The sequence below is a fragment of the Oryctolagus cuniculus genome, chromosome 20, assembly GCF_051225735.1.
Source record: "Oryctolagus cuniculus isolate XC-2025 breed Fujian yellow rabbit chromosome 20, ASM5122573v1, whole genome shotgun sequence".
NCBI lineage: Eukaryota > Metazoa > Chordata > Mammalia > Lagomorpha > Leporidae > Oryctolagus > Oryctolagus cuniculus.
Window position 1 is genome coordinate 53644541 of NC_142886.1, and position 13110 is coordinate 53657650.

Here is a 13110-nt window from a genome sequence, read left to right on the forward strand (position 1 = left end):
GCTGAAGCTTTTGTAGCCATCTGGGAAGTGACCAGGAATTAGAAGATCACTGTCAGTCTCAGTCTCTTTGCCTTTTTGAAAAAATATGTAAATACAAATATCAAAATATGTGAAATAGTATCTATAAGTTTTTAAAAAAGATATAAAGGCAACATATAAAATGATATATTGGACCCATCATGCATGTCCATAGTAGATGCACAATGAGACATCCCATCCTTCCTGTTAGAATGAGTATTATCCTACAATCCAGAGCTGACAATCCATGTGGAGGAAGCTGGAGATAACTCTGGTGCAAGATTGGAGTCAGGTAAATAAGTAAAACTATTATGGAAAATCATCAAAACTGAAACAGAATTATCACAGGATCTTCAAACACGATTTCTGGGTAGAAGGAATATGAAATCCCAGGGAGGTGTCCAGGGGAACCGCAATCAATGTGGTAAACACCTCTGCTCTTCCATGTTCAACTAATGCAGCGTCATTCACGAGAGTTCACACATACAATCCAGTGAAATATTCATGAAGAAAGAATCAACAATGGAACAAATGGACAAAATTATATTTAACAGGAAGTTTATATGGCAGTACAGATGAGGAAATTCTGTATTTTGGACAACTCGGATGATCCTGGAAAATAATGTCCAAGGATAATGTGTCAGGGTAAGTACACTCTGCTAACCATGCAGGACAAGAAGACAAATAATACGTGATGCTGGATACATGGAATAAAAGGATGACATCAAAGAGGCAGGAAGTACGATGGTGAAGACCAGCGTCTGAGCAAGGGAGGAGCAGAGGAGCGCTGGAGCAAGGTCAGAGTTTCAGTCCCACAGGATCCACACACTGAGGATCTACTGTACAGCATGGTCACAGCAGTGAAGGGAATATTGTGTCTACTGAATCCCGAAACAGGAGACAACTGATATTCTACCATGGAAACGTGGTTTTCTGATGAGCATGTCAATAAGTCTGACTTCATAAAAACTCAATTTTATACATTTATTTATCAACACATATTATTGTACCTCATATGTCTATGTTTTGGTATTATATATCAAACACTTATGTAAAGGAAATGATTAAATGATCAAAAATGCAGATTCAACACTCTGAATACTGGTGTAGTGCTTTCCAATATTTTCCAATATTTTATGGAGATGATAAATAAATTCCAGTGGACTGAAGATTGGCAGCTGGAACCCAGGAGCTTGGAACTGCATCAGTGTTCCCACCTTGGTGATGGGGCCTCATAACACATCCATCATCTACTGACTTCCAGGGTGCACTGTCAGTTACTAGTCTGGGAAAGCATGCAAATGGGTTGTGTCCAGCACTCTGATATGCAGCCTGGGTGTCTCCCTCTCTAATACTGATGGAAGTCTCCAAATGCATTGATGACCCCAGTCAGCATAGACAGGGAGTGAAGAGCAGGGACTCTGGACACATGGTCTCTGGGACTGGCTCTTCCTGAAGCTGTGATTCAGCCTCAGGACACTGGTCATCATGCTGGACCCACAGACACAGCTCCCCGTGATGTGGACTCCAGCCCCAGAGTGCACAGCCACTGTGTGTCCCACTTTCTGCTCTGCTGAACCACAGCAGGTGCAGGGAGTCCCACAACACTTGACAGAATCAGATGAGCTAGAAGTGCACACCCAACACTTTCCATTCAGTGATGACCTTGACTGCTGATGTCCAGTGCATTTCCCTCCTGAGTTCATGCAGGGAGCCCTCCGGGAGGGTCCCAGGACCTAGAGAATGAGGAAGTCGCTGTAGGCTTCCCAGGTGCCTGCAGAAGCTCAGCCTGAGACACAGCTGAGCTGCAAGTACATTCCTGAGTGCTGTGACTTCCACACAGAGACCACAGACTGTTCCAGGATTAAAAGTGGCCACATTCTGTGGAAAGTGAGTGTGGATCACCCACAGTTTAAAATAAAATGTCAGTTCAGTTCCGCACACCGGCTGCTTGGACAGGAAGAGCGGGAAATTGTTGAGGTTTAACAGACCAGAGATCCTGGCTCAGCTGTCTCCAGGATATAAAGGGAAAAATAAAATTTTCCTAGAGTCAGCAGTGCCCTGAGGACACCAGCACGAGTTAGACTGGAAAAGACTCACGAGGTCCTCACAGATCCCCATGATATCTGATCGCAGTGAGGACTGTTGTCAGTCATGAACCCGAAATTGTCACGTAGGACTTCTTCCTTCTATTCAAAGTTTCTATCCGTCAGTGAAGTCAGTGGCACGGACAGAATCGTAAGAATAGAACAATTTCCTCAAATGCGTTAGAGGAGAGGAAACCCAAATTCTCTAACAGGAAACCAGGGCTTAATGTCCTTTTGCACCTACCCACGAACAGAATATATATTCAGTGCGTTTTGTGCGCCCCCTGGTGGAGCCGCGCGCCCCTGCAGGGAGGTTTGTTTCTCGGCTCAGCCTGAGGGCCCCTCACTGTGTCTCTTGCACAGAAATAGGTGGCCGTGTCCGTCGCTGTCAGACTGTTCATTTGAAGATCCACAGTGTTCTGGGCGTTGTCGCTGGAGATGGTGAATCGGCCATTCACCCAGCTCGCGTAGTCTGTGCTACCTTTACCAGCATAAATGATTCCGATCCACTCCATCCCCTTCCCTGGAGCCTGGCGGACCCAGCTCATGTAGCAGCTACTGAAGTCGAATCCAGAGGCTTTGCAGGAGAGTGTCAGGGATCCCCCAGGCTGGACCAGGCCTCCCCCTGACTCCTTCAGCTGCTCCTGACACTGGACATCTGCAAACACAGACGTCCTGGTCAGCACACTGTCACTGACACTCTCTGTGTCTCTCACTCACGTCCTCTCCCAGACTCAGTGCCCCGCGTTCTCCATCATTACCTTTGAGCACAGCGACCAGGAGAAGCCAGCGCAGCCCAGTCTCCATGGTGAGCGTCTGTGTTGAGTGCGATCACTGAGTGGACACCTGGGAGTCCTGGGGCTGGAGCTCCTGTGCCAGAGCTGCAGGGTGAGGGCTGGGCAGGTTTTCATGGGCAGAGGGAGGCCCTATTTGCATGTCTGCTCCTATATAGCCAGCCCCGGAGTAGACGTCTCAGACAGGACAGGGCCCAGGGCAGATGTATATGTCCTGGGGGTGTAGGCTATGATAGAATTTGGATCATATGAATTTTTATGGTTTATTGCTTTTTTATAACAGTTGAAGGCAATGACCTTGTTTCCTTTTACTATGTTTGTACCCTTAATATCTAGTGTTAGCAATATCGTGTCCTTTATTTTTTAAATAACAATTGTTTCATATCATCTATTGACCTCTCTATCATCTATATGAAAGACATTGGAATAGTGATAGAGAGAAGGGGTGAGAGAAACACAAGTGTAGTGATGGACAGCAAAGATGAAAATGGGAGATTTCTGCCTTTGGATTGACAGCCCCAAACTCCCCAAATGCCTACAACATCTAGGAGTTAGCCTTTCTAAAACCTGGAGCCCAGAAGTGCGTCCGTGTTTCCTTTGTTGGTTGTAGGGGCTCTATCCCGATAGCGTCATCTGTAGTTTACCATGATGTGTTATCAGGAAAAAGTGTGGGAAGCCCTGTGGCTGGGCTCAAGCAGCACTCTGATGGGAACACGGGTGTCCCTAGTGGGGACTTTGCCAATTTTGTCCTAATGCCTGCCGCCCATATTTACACAGATGAAAGACTGCAAGTGGATTAATTTAAGGATACTATGTCTTGTTTCCTTATTCATCCATTACGTTATTTTAAAACTGTTCATTAACTCAGAACACTGTGCATGTTAGTGGGGTGTAGTGTGCTATTGGAATCTGTGTGTTGCAGAAATGGGCACAGATCAACTCACTGTCATTCACATTTCTACCTCCGTTCCATCACTTTGTGTTGGGAGACCGGGTGTCCTCAGTACTGTTTATTTGTGGAACATGTCGTGGGTTGTAGTGAACTGAGTCAGCCCACTGTGGTGGGGGCAGAATTATTCCTTGCTTTGAGTGGTGCTTTGTGTCCTGGTAGCAGCTGTCTGCTGTTCCCTCTCTTCCCTGTGTCTAGTAATCATGACTCTGAGTTCAGCTCAAGCACTGGGTATGAAGTCACTGTGTCACAATTCACCCACAGTCCTGGGCTCAGGTAATGCCGCTGTGTTCACAATAGTTTAGTCTACAATAAAGCCAAATGTGCATAAAACGGTGAATGCAGTCTGTTACATTTGACATGGAATATTATTCAGTGTTAAGAAGGAGATTGTTTTGTCATTAGGAAATCTTGGGTCAGCCTTGAGCATATTATGCTAACAGAAATAATGCAGGTACATGTGGACACATAGTATTTGATATTAGTTATATATGCAGTCCACAAGCTTGAACTCACAGAGGTAGGGAGTGCAATGGAGATCACTGTCTACCATGACCCAAGTGTTTGTCCCCTTCCAGCTCTGGGGGAAACTGGGGGAAGTTCCAGGCTCCTGGCTTCAGGCTCAGCCATCCCAGCCTTTGCAGCCATTCAGGAAGGAAACCTGTGGAAGGAAGATTCTCTCTCCATCTTGGTCTCTTCCTCTCTTGCTATCACACTGCCTTTCAAACTAAATAAATAGATATTAAAATAAATGGAAAATTAATTTTATATATCATTAGGAGCCTATATGCATATGTTGAATAAACACAGAAAACTGAATCCCAAGGGAAGACATCAATTGTTTAAATGCAGTTACTGCCAAGGTGGTGACAGGAGCAGCACTGGAGTTAGCAATGGGATTGCTGCTCCCGCATCAGGATGCTGAGTGCTGTGTCCTAGTTTTGTTCCAGTTTCAGATTCCTGCCTAAGCCCACTCTGGGAGACCATAGGTGAAGTTCCAAGAACTCCCACGTTGGAGACCTGGAATGAATTCTAAGTACCTGGCTGTCACCTGTTCCAGCTGAAGCGTTTGTAGCCACCTGGGAAGTGACCAGGAGTTAGATGATCACTGTCAGTCTCAGTCTTTGTGGTTTTAGATAAAAACGTACATACAAATTTTAAAACAAAATCTATGAATTTTTAAATGTATATTACATCTATAAAATTTAAGAAATGATATAAAAGCAAACATGTAAAATGCCATAAATCTCAGATCATCATGTATGTACATTTTAGAAGCACAATGAGATGTCCCATCCTTCATGTTAGAATGAGTATTACCAGACAAGCCAGAGCTGACAATTCTTGTGAAGGAAGAGAGATGACCACTCTGGTTGTACAAGGCTGGAGTCAGGTAAATTAGTAAATCCATTATGGAAAATCATCAAAAACTGAGACATACAGTTATCACAGGATCTTCAAACAGCATTTTGGGTAGCAGGAATGTGAAATCCCAGGGAGATGTGCATGGGATTCACAGTCTCTATAGAAAATACAACTGCAGTTCCATGTGCAATTAAAGCAGTGTCGTTCGCGAGTGCTCACACATATAATCCAGTGAAATTTTCATGGAAGAAGGAATCAATAATGGAAGAAAAGGGCATGGAACAGAGGAGACGTTGCAGCAAGGTCAGAGTTTCAGTCCCACAGGATCCACATGTTGAGGGATCTACTGTACAGCATGGTGACAGCAGTTAAGCAAATATTGTGTCTACAGAATTCCAAAACAGAAGACAACTGACATTCTACCATGGGAACATGTGGATTTTGTGATGAGCATGTCAATAGGAGTGACTTCATAATTCCACTCAATTTGATACATTCGTTTTACAACAATATCATTGTACCTCATATGTCTATATTCAATTATTATTTATCAAACATTTATGATAATGAAATGGCAAAAATGGCAAATCATGAAGATTCAATACTCTGAATACTGGTGTTGTGTTTGCCAATGTTTTATGGAGATGATAAACAAAGGCAGTGCACTCAAGGCTTGGCAGCTGGAACCCAGGAACATGGAACTGCATCAGTGTTCCCACCTTGGTGATAGGGCCTCATAACAGATCCATCATCTGCTGTCTTCCAGGGTGCACTGTCAGTTACAAGTATGGTTAAGAATGTAAATGTGGGCCAGTGCCGCGACTCACTAGGCTAATCTGGGTTCTAGTCCCGGTTACGGCGCCAGATTCTGTCCCAGTTGCTCCTCTTCCACTCCAGCTCTCTGATGCGGCCTGAGAAGACAGTGGAGGATGGCCCAACTGCTTTGGCCCTGCACCCGCATGGGAGACCAGGAGGAAGCACTTGGTTTCTGGCTTTGGATTGTCGCAGCATGCTGGCCGTAGCGGCCATTTTGGTGGAACCAATGGAACAAAGACTTTTATCTTTGTCTCTCTCTCTCTCTCCCACTGTCTAAATCTGATTGTCAAAAAAAAAAAAAAAGAATGTAAATACATTCAGTCCAGCACTCTGATATGCAGCCTGAGTGACTCCCTCTCTAAAACTGATGAAGGTTTCCAAATGGATTGATGATTCCAGTCAGCGTAGACATGGAGTGAAGGGTAGGGACTCTGGATACATGGTCTCCGAGACTGGCTCTTCCTGCAGCTGTGATCCAGCCTCAGGATACTGGTCATCATGCTGGAGCCACTGACACAGCTCCCCGTGATGTGGACTCCAGCCCCAGAGTGCATAGCCACTGTGTGTCTCACTTTCTCCTCTCCCTGAACCAAGGCAGGTGCAGGGGATCCCAAGACACTGGAGCAGAACCAGATTAGCTGGAAGTGCACACTCAACATTTTCTATTCATTAATGACCTTGACTGCTGATGTCCAGTGCATTTCCCTCCTGAGTTCAGGCAGGGAGCCTACAGGAGGGTCCCAGGACCTAGAGAATGAGGAAGTCCCTGTAGGCTTCCCAGGTGCCTGCAGAAGCTCAGCCTGAGACACAGCTGAGCTGCAAGTACACCCCTGAGTGCTGTGACGTTCACACAGGGACCACAGACTGTGTTAGGATTAAATGGTAAATGGAGATTGGGAATAAAGTCTGTGGAAAGGGAGTGTTTGTTGCCCACAGTGTAAAATGAAAGGTTGGTTTAGTTCAGCACACTCACTCATTTTGAAAGGAGAGAGATACTTAAATAGCCGATTTTTAAACCCAAACCCTGGCTCAGCTATCGCTGGATCGAAAGGGAAATGTAAAATTGCCCTAAAGTTGGCAGTGCCCTGAGAGCGTTGTCCTGTCAGACTGGACAACACTCACGTTGTACCCAGATTGTCCCACATCTCTGATCCTGATGATCCTGGAGACCACTGACCCTGGATTCGTTCATATAGGACTTCTCCTGTCACATCAAACTTCTCCACGTCAGAGAATCAGTAGCGGGGTCAGAATCATAAAAGAATTCTTCCCTCAAAACTGTTACAGGAGAGAAAACCCCATCCCTGCAGGAAACCAGGGCTTCATCTCCCTCTGCGCCTGTGCATGACCAGAATCTGCGCTCAGTCAGTCTTGTGCGCCCCCTGGTGGAGACTCGCACCCCTGCAGGGAGGTTTTTGTCTGGGCTCAGCTGTCTTGCACAGTAATACAGGGTCGTGTCGCAGCTGTCAGACTGTTCATTTGCAGAGACACCGTGTTCTGGGTGTTCTCTTTGGAGATGGAGAATCGGCCATTCACCCAGCTCGCGTAGTATGTGCTACCATCACCAGTATAAATGCATCCGATCCACTCCATCCCCTTCCCTGGAGCCTGGTGGACCCAGCACATCCAGTAGTTGCTACTGATGGTGAATCCAGAGGCTTTGCAGACGGGTTTCAGAGATTCCCCAGGCGTGACCAGGCCTCCCCGGGACTCCACCAGCTGCTCCTGACACTGGACACCTGCAAACTCAGACGTCCTGGTCAGGACACTGTCACTCATACTCTCTGTGTCTCTCACTCATGTCCTCTCCCAGACTCAGTGCCCCGCGTTCTCCATCATTACCTTTGAGCACAGTGACCAGAAGCCAGCGCAGCCCAGTCTCCATGGTGATCGTCTGTGTTGAGTGCGATCACTGAGTGGACACCTGGGAGTGCTGGGGCTGGAGCTCCTGTGCCAGAGCTGCAGGGTGAGGACTGGGCTGGTTTTCATGGGCAGAGGGAGGCCCTCTTTGCATGTGCTGCTGCTGTATAGGCAGCCCTGGGGTCAGACGCCTCAGACAGGACAGTGCCCAGGGAAGTTATGAGTGTTCTTGGTGTGTAGGGTGATGGCTATGATAGAATTCAGATCATGTGAATATTTATTTTCTCATTGTTGTTTTAACAGTAGAAGGCAATGACTTCATTTCCTTTTTCTATGTGTGTACCCTTAATATCCAGTGTTAGCAATATCATGTTATTCATTTTAAGTAACCATTGGTTCATTATTAACTATGCTAATGACATTGGAACAGTGTCAGAGAGAGAATTGGTGAGGGAAACAGAAATGTAGAGATGGACAGTGAATTGTCAATGGGATATTTTTGTCTTTGGATTGACAGCTCCACAATACCAAATGCCTACAACTTCTAGGAGTTAGTCTTCCTAAATCCTAGAGCAAAAGACTGGGTCTGTGTTTCCTACGTCAGTGGTAGGAGCTCATTCGCTTGTATCATCAGGTACAGTTTCCCATGATGCTTTATCATCAAATGGTGGGAAGCCGTGTGGATGAACTGAAGCAGCAGTCATATGGGAACAGGGGTGTCTGTAGTGGGGACTTTGCTAATTGTGTCCTAATTCCTGCTGTCCTCTTTTAAACTGATGAAAGAGTACAAGTGGATTCATTTAAGGTTAATTATTTTTGTTTTTCTTTTTTTTTTAATGTGGGTTCATACCATGTGATTTTTCTCATTTTATAAGGCTTTATTTAATTTTTTTGATTCAGAATTATTCAGAGAAAGAAGGAGAGGTAGTGAGAAAGAGAGAGAAGTCCTCCATCCACTGGCTCTCTCTCTAGTGGGTAATGTGGTCGAAGCCGCATCGATCTGAATCTAGGAGCCAGGTGCCTCCTCTGGGTTTCCCACGGGATTACAGGAGCTGAAGATGTCAGCCATCTTCTACTGCCTACCCAGGCCACAGCAGAGAGCTGGATTGGAAGTGGAACAGCCAGGACTCCAACTGGCGTCCATATGGGATGCCAGCAATGAAGGCAGAGGCTCTACCCACTTCACCACAGCACCGGCCCTGATGATCTTAATTATATATGGAATGCACGAAAGTGAATCACAGAGGCAGAAAGTACAATGCAAATACCCGAGTCTGGGAGTAGAGAAGAAAAGGGACCACGTTCCTGCAAGCACAGAGAATTTTTCTGTGACCAGAAAGGCACGTGGAGAGATCTACTGCACAGCACGGGGACAACAGTTATGCAGCTTTATTGTGTTCTTTCCAGTTCCTGCAGGAGTAGGCATTTGTCATTCGATCACAAAGAATGGTGGTGTTGCTAGGGAAGGACTTGTGAGTTCATCTGACTCTAGAATTCCTGATGAAATAAATCCACATCAACACCTTTCCTTATACCTCACATAGAGATTCAGGTACTATTTGTCAATTTAACATTTATGAAATCTATTTTGAAGGGACAATTCTCTGTTGATTTGTCTTGCGTCTGTCTGTGGTTTTATTCTAAGAAGAAAATTACGTGGTGTTTCAATCATTCCTGGTACTAATGCAGTCACGAGGGCTGTGAGTTCATTGACACGTGAGAGGTTATCTGTCGAGTCCGGATGGCACAACTGCCCCACCACTGCCCTCTCGAATTCCTCCCCTCCCATGTGTGAAGCTGAGTCATTTTACAAGAGCCCCTGTCTTCACTCAGATCAAGTCCATGGAAACCTCTCTCTGTGCTGTTTACTTCACCCCCCAATCTCCCTGTGTCCAACTGGTTTCACAAGCCGTTTCTTCATGGACCCACCAAGGCCCACCTGCCAACTCCTTGAAAACACAGCCATCAGAGACCCCAGTCCTGCTTGCCCAGACAGGACCTCCCTCTTCTCACCATGGTGCAGTCCTGCCATTTGTCACCCTGGGGACACAGCGTCTTATACAACTGACAGCCCCTCAGCACCTGGTGGGAGACTCTGTCATGGTGTTTACACAAATGGAATATGTTTCTGTCAGTTATAATTTGAGTGAATTCTCTTGGTGGGGCAATTTCTTGTGACTGTAGATATCTGACAAATTAAATTTCACATTTCTTAGTGCTGTAGATATGAGGTGTTCTCACAGAACAATGGAATTCACTGTGTCAGATGGTGGATCGTGTCAATGAATTCTCTAGGCAAATGCATGAAAACTGTCCCCAGCTAAATAGAAACACTTTCTGTTTGTCAATCTTCTCTCAGAAAAGGCAGAGATATGTCAACTGTTTTAATTTAGTAGGAATTTTTGTGTCTCTGGATTTAGATGGGAGTCACTCAGAACACACATTGTTGCATGAGGTGAGTGACTGGCTGCAGTTTCTGTAAGACTGTTCATGGCAGATCAATTGCAGTTTAGCAGAAAATATCCTGTAAAACACAGGGGATCGCTGCACTGGGCATTTCTGGCTGCAGGAACTTGGTTTGCCCTGGACGAGTATGAACTTGACAGAAGAGGAGTTATTTTCTCTCTTTGTAAGGATGAAGTACTGATGAGGACAGCCAGGGGGAGCCAGGGAGGGAGGAGCGGGGACTCTGGACAGATGGTCCAGGGCTGGCTCATCACGCAGCACTAATTCAGCTCACCAGGTGGTCAGCGTGTGGCAGCCCCTGGCACCCAGATCCCAGGGATGGGGACTCTGGCCCCGGAGTCAGGGCCCTGGACTGTCCCCCTCTGCTCACCCTGAAACACCGCAGTGTAGGGGATTCCACCACACTGGAGCAGAAACAGAACGTGTAAGTCCACACCACACACTTTCCAAACAGATTATTCCTTAAGTACAAATGTCCACCTGTGCTTCCCATGAGTTCATGCAATGAGGTCATCTGAAATGTTTCAGGAAACTGAGTGCAGAATTTCATGGTGTTGGGGAAACTTGAGTGCATCTGAAAATAATTCATCATGCTGTCATCTCACACCAGTATCCCAAAAAGAGTGAATAGGATGAAACTCTTAAAGGAAAGACCCGAGACTGTAAAGTTCTAGAGGAAAACACAGGACAAAAGCAAGTTCCCATTGGTTTGGGCAATGATAGTTTGATAATCTCCAAAGTACAGGCAACCAAGATACATAGACAAAGAATAATGGATCCAACTACAGATTCTGAGTAACAAAGAGAAAGATTGAAGAACAAGGATATGATCACCGATGGGGAGAAAGTATTTTCAGATCATAGCCAAGGGGGCCGACTTGTGGCATGCATCACTCAGGAACATGGGTTCAGATTCTGCTTGCTCTACTTCAAATCCAGCTCCCTGCTGGGATCCAGACCTGGGAACTCTGTCAACGATGACTCAAGTGTGTGTCCCCTTCAAGGGATGTGGGAAACTGGAGGAAGTTCCAGGCTCTTGGCGTTAGGCTTGCCCAACCTCACCTTTGCTGCCATATAGGAAGTGAACCAGTGGATGGAAGATTCTCTCTCCATCTGTTGGTATCTTCCTCTCTTGCTATAACATTGACTTTCAAATAAAAGATAGGTTTTTTTAAACATTGAAAGATTAGTTATACATATGATTAGGAGCCTGTTTCCTAATGTTGAAAGATCTCAAGCAACTGAATCCCAAGGGAAGAAATCAGTTGTTTAAATGCAGTGATGATAAGGTGGTGACAGGAGCAGCACTGGAGTGAGCCTGTGGGATTGCTGCCTCCCGTGTCAGGATGCTTAGTGCTGTGTCCTAGTTTGGTTCCAGTGTAAGATTCCTGCCTAAGCCCCCCTGGGAAGGCGTGGGTGATGTTCCAAGTACTCCCACGTGGAGCCCTGGACAGAATTCCAAGCACCAGGCTGTTGCCTCACCCAGCTGAAGCTTTTGTAGCCATCGGGGAAGTGACCCAGGAGTTAGAAGATCACTGTCAGTCTCAGTCTCTTTTTGTTTATGGAAAATATGTAAATACAAATTTTAAAATAAATGAAATAGTATCTTCAAATTTTCAAATTGCATATGTAAAGGCAAACATCATGCATTTCCATGTTAGAAGCACAGTGAGACATGCCATTCCTCCTGTTAGAATTAGTATTATCAGAGATATCAGACCTACAAGCCTCATGAAGGAGGAGAGAGAGAGATGTCAACCTTGGTCCAAGGCTGGAGCCAGGTAAATAGGAAAAAACATTATGGAAAAGCATGAAAAACTGGGAAATAGAATTATCACAAGATCTTCAAACAGCATTGCCTATTAGAAGGAATATGAAATCCCAGGGAGGGATCCACTGATCCGCAGTCACTGTGGCAAACACCTCTGCAGTTCCACGTTGAGTTAATGCAGGGTCATTCACAAGAGTTCACGCAATAATCCAGTGAAATTTTCATTGAATAAGGAAATCAATAATTGAGGAAATGGACAAAGTTGTATTTTAACAAGAAGTTTATATGGCAGTAAAGTGGAGGGAATTTTGTATTTTGGACAACTTAGATCATCCTGGAGAATAATGTCCAAGGATAATAGGTCAGGATAAGTATACTCTGCTCACCATCCTTACAAGAAGACAAATAATACGTGATGCTAGTTACATGGGATCAAAAGGATGAACTCACAGAGGCAGGATACAATGGTGAAGACCAAAGTCTGAGTGAGGGCGGAACAGAGGAGACGCTGGAGCAAGGTCAGAGTTTCAGTCTGACAGATCCACACTTTGAATGATCTGTGTAGCATGGTGACAGCAGTTAAGAGAATATTGTGTCCACAGAATTCCAAGCAGGAGAAAAATGATACTATACCTGGAAACAAGTGGGATTGTGATGAGCATGTCAATAAGAATGATTCACAATTCCATTAATACACATTCATTTTTTCAACAGATATCATTGCATCTCTTATGTCCATAATCAAATATTATTTATCAAACATTTATGAAAATCAAAAGAGAAAAATGTCCAAATATGAAGATTCAGATCTCTGAATACTGGTGTTGTGTTTGCCAATGTTTTATGGAGATGATAAATAAAGGCAGTGCACTCAAGGCTTGGCAGCTGGAACCCAGGAGCATGGAACTGCATCAGTGTTCCAACCTTGGAGATGGGGCCTCATAACAGATCCATCATCTACTGTCTTCCAGGTTTATTATTCAT

General features: G+C 45.2%; 1 pseudogene across 1 annotated transcript; it reads right to left on the reverse strand.

The window, feature by feature from the left end:
* Window positions 1-2368: 2368 nt before the first annotated feature.
* On the reverse strand, window positions 2369-2912 carry LOC149120213 (immunoglobulin heavy variable 3-66 pseudogene; annotated as a pseudogene). Its single transcript, XR_016226676.1, has 2 exons — window positions 2867-2912; window positions 2369-2763 (listed from the first exon to the last, which is right to left on the reverse strand). The product of XR_016226676.1 is annotated as an immunoglobulin heavy variable 3-66 pseudogene (transcript).
* Between the last annotated feature and the right edge of the window lie 10198 nt (window positions 2913-13110).